This window comes from Arachis stenosperma, chromosome 1, assembly GCF_014773155.1.
Source record: "Arachis stenosperma cultivar V10309 chromosome 1, arast.V10309.gnm1.PFL2, whole genome shotgun sequence".
NCBI classification, from domain to species: Eukaryota; Viridiplantae; Streptophyta; class Magnoliopsida; order Fabales; family Fabaceae; genus Arachis; species Arachis stenosperma.
This window is the reverse complement of record NC_080377.1, coordinates 109,142,792-109,147,096: the sequence shown is the minus strand read 5'-3', so window position 1 is coordinate 109,147,096 and position 4,305 is coordinate 109,142,792. Positions and strand designations below refer to the sequence as shown.

General features: G+C 33.0%; 1 long non-coding RNA gene across 2 annotated transcripts; it reads right to left on the bottom strand.

The window, feature by feature from the left end:
• Positions 1–208: 208 nt before the first annotated feature.
• Positions 209–3,419, bottom strand: LOC130963160 (uncharacterized). Of its 2 annotated transcripts, none has more exons than XR_009079801.1 (6): positions 3,178–3,419; positions 1,952–2,626; positions 1,347–1,865; positions 1,208–1,257; positions 307–441; positions 209–225 (listed from the first exon to the last, which is right to left on the bottom strand). It is a non-coding gene; the product is annotated as an uncharacterized LOC130963160 (long non-coding RNA). The 2 variants fall into 2 exon arrangements; XR_009079802.1 differs by lacking the exon at positions 209–225 and having other exon boundaries at positions 312–441; positions 1,347–1,382; positions 1,457–1,865.
• Between the last annotated feature and the right edge of the window lie 886 nt (positions 3,420–4,305).

Genomic DNA, 4,305 nt, shown 5'->3' with positions numbered 1-4,305 from the left:
TTTATCTAACAGCTTAAACTTTTACGAGAAATGATTTCCTAACAAGTTAGGTGAACTTGTGAATATATTAATAAAAGAGTCATCGAGATAAAAGTGAATAGAGAGAAGAATTTGCCTTCGGACATTGAGGGCGAAAAAAATACAAGATGTACTTAGTACTTACTTGAACTTAGAAAGCACCATGACAGGTCCAAATATCTCATCTTGTGATATTAGCATGTCCTCCTAAAATGGATAGTGTGAAGCAATTATGAATATTAATAAAGAAGGCCAGTTTTCATGTTTCTTGAAGAATTGAAAATGCACCTTAACGTTAGAGAAAATTGTAGGCTCAATGTAGTAGCCCTTGTTTCCAAATCTTTTTCCCAGTTAAAAGGGTAGCTCCTTCTTTCTTTCCAAGCTCAATATAGGACAGAATTTTCTCAAACTATGCCTTACTAGCTGCAGTTTAAAATAATAAAAATGTGCCTTACTAGTCTGCAGTTTAAAGTAATTGTGCCTCTCTTTATACTTCATGACTCCATATGATTATATAGTATTTTTCAAGTTCACATTATAAATGTACTTGTTCTTGATTGAAAAGCTAGTTTCATGCAATGAATTTTTGGAATTTTTTCTTTATATGTTTTTCCATTTATGCACATGTGTGATGGAAGTTTTCCTATCCAAATACATCCAGATATTTTCCATTTGATATTAAAGCAAAATTATGGACGAAAAACAATAATTAAGTTTATTTATATAAAAATATATAATCAACCTGAATAACTATATATCTACAAAATTATTTATTGAACCAAGATATGTAGCAAAAAAGTTTGCACTATTTATTATATGAATAATTCATCTACATCTTCATCTCACGAGAAGTACAAGGATGTTCTCCACACAAAGAAGCTAAACAAATAAAATAAAATGAAATATATAATTATTAGCAATAACGTAACTTATATTCACAAGCATTCATAACTTTGGTCAACATTGACTTTTCAATGGCATCATAGTTCTCTTTTGGATAGTATCATCAATCACATAATAAAGTAATTGATTGAGTGGTTACATAAAAGGATCTTATTATCTTGTAAATATTAATGTATTAAAAATAAAGGGCGAACTTATCATATAAATTCCATCATGAAATATTTTGGATTCATCTAGAAAACTAATTTCTCATATCACTTTATAGTGTAAAGTAGCAATTGCATACCTTAAAGATAAACATATAAATGGATTGGGAAGCATCTTTACTCTTTAAATCTACAGAATTAGCACGGTACCAAAAGATCAAAGCCATGATGACATGTGCTATGACCTAACAAAATTGAATGATACAATACAATCATTACCTTCCGGCCAGTCTCTGTCGAACCAATAAAACTGACCTATAACATAACATAATCAAATCAAACCTTAGTACTAGTAGAACCATAGACGGATAATTTGAATAGGAAATTACCGCATCCACATCCATATTAGGTAGTTGATTGAAGCATATAATGAAATAAGCTTCCTTTGTATTTTTTGCATTGGATACTTTCCCTTTATGCATAATAAATGACACAACAAACAACAGAGTCATATGAAAATGATTTTCCAAACATACTTCTCTTCTTCTTTTTCATTTTGTTATCCAACAGAGTCATATATATATATATATATGACTCTGTTGGACATTAATAATCTGAATTTGGATGCAACCATGAAATCTAAGTACTTGCATAATCAACACTCTCGGCGGTAATCAAAAGATGATCTTGATCTGGATAACATAATTGAAGAGTTTTGTCACTTTAAAGAGTCTTGTTCTATGAAGCATGGCAATGATAGAGGAGTTCATACTCGGTCAAACCAGAAGCATGCAATTTCTGAAAACATTTCAAGAGAGGTAATTCATGAATTTGTGAATCAGATGATACTGAATGGCAAAGATCTGGCAGAAGCTAGAAAATACCTTCATTCGCAGGAACTTATGGAAGCACTTCAACTTATAAGCTTAGACAAGGAATTGTTTCTTGCACTTATACAAAACCCAAATTCACTTTTGTTGAAATGTATACAAGAGTTTGTAAAATTTCATGGGACAGATAACAACGAATATAGTTTTGTTACTTGTTCCAACTTCACTGAACAAGATCTTGGAAATGTGGAACAAACAAGGGAAACTGTAAACCACAAGAAGCATAACTTCTTCAGGAAAAAAAACAAAGTTTCAGCTAAAAAATCCAACAAGTGAGAATGGCAAAACTGAGACTTCAAATAGAATTGTAATTCTGAAGCTTGGATCAATTGGATTGCAAAATTCTGAAACCAGAAACAACATTGCCTCATCCCTGCAATCTCATGCTAATCAAAATGATTGATTAAATTCAGCACTCCAAGTTGTAAAATGAATACAGTGGCCACTCATTAAGATTATTAGCAAAAACCCAATTTAAAATAACAAATGCAAAAAAATGAAAAAGAGAATCAAGCCACTTCAAAAGAGAATTGCTAAAACCGCCACGGCTAGGAACATTGAAGGAATCACTCCTACTCCTAGCATCAACTGCCAACCCATTCGAAGTGAAAGCTTTGAAAATGCATAGTTTGAGATGTATCCCAGCAATATTCCTCCGTTCAAAAAGACCTGAAGGTATGTATAAATTTTAAATCACATGTGAATCAGTTTAGTGCACCATAAAATTATCCCTGTGCAAAGTTTTCTAATATAATATGAATATGGAATGTTATGCACTTGCTCAAAATTAGAAACTAAATTAACTCTTATGTATAGTGGCTAAATTAACTATTACGTATTTATCTATAAATATGTGTTATTGATAGTCAATTTAGTGGTTTATGATTGAATTTGAATTATGAGTTTGTAATTTTCAAAGATTATGCAATATACATACATCACATCTCAAATGTGTGTCAAAGTACTCTTGGACTCTTGGTCACACATAGAGTATCTTCATTGGATTCCAGAATTGTATACGGCATGATGTTAACAGTTAATTAACACTATGGTTTAGACTTTAGAGCCAAACTATAACTACGTATTTTAATTGCATTGTATTCAGAAAACAAAACCCTAAAAATCAAATGCGATCTAAAATAAAAGTTCAAGTATGATATGAACCACACGCTAATATAAAAGATAAGACAAATTGAAAGAGAGTAGAGATGATATGTGACCTCAGGCAAGGAACAGAGGAAGCCACGGGAAGAAGTAGGAGAGATTTCCGAGGTGTAAAAGGGTGCAATGAGGAAAGCAAAACCGATTCATATGCCGGCGACAAACTGGCCGAACATGAGGAACGCATAGTTTGGTGAAAATCCCATCAAAATTGCTCCGACAGAGTGATGGCGGCGCAACTGTGAAGTGGGCTGAAATTGTGTTTCTGAATGTAGAAAAGAAGTGGAATGTAGAAAAAAAAAGAAAAGGATAAAATTGTGTTTCTAACTTAGAAAATGTTGTCGATATTTTAAATATAAAAATAGACGCTATGTCTGTCAATTTTAATATAAAAGTATTTTCGATCCCCGCTCCATCAACAATATGACGATAGTTAGAAGAGATTTAGTGTATCAAAAAAAAAATCGACGGCCAGGCTGTCGATTTTATTATTTTATTTTTTAATTTTATTTTTAAATATCGACATCAAGCTGTCAAAAATTATCGATGGGAGAGATAGCCGTCGATTTTTTGCGTCCATAAATATGCTTTTTCTAGTAGTGCGTGAATATACACTAATGAGGGTGTTGGATATGAATTATGATTTATGTTGAGTATAACTCGTGTTGGGGATGCACGACAGAGGGACAGTCCAATGGTTAGCTACCAGGAGTTGTCGGGTTGGCTTTACAACTGAGAGATGAGACTCATCAGCCATTAGGACAGGCATACATCATATGCATATTTTGTGAATTATTTGGAATTGCCTAATTGACTGCATATTACTTGCTAATTGTCTAAATGTCGTATCTGTTTCCTATTTGTATATCTCTTGCCTGATATAACTGTGTTTGCCATATTATACTCCTGCTGGTGGTTGGGAGGTCTGAAGAATTTGGAAAGGGAAGTCTTAGTTAGACTGAAGATCCTTAGTCAGTTGCCATTCATGGTTTAGTTTGTTTATAAGCTTTGATTTATCTGTTGGAAGTTCTAGGATTGTCTTCGACATTCCCAGGACATTACATGTTAGATATGCGGGCACTGTTACCATATTGAGAACCTCTGGTTCTCACGCATGCGGATTTTGTGATTTTCAGATGCAGGACATGAGGCTTCTCGCTGAAGCATACTGGAGACTTCTGGATTAG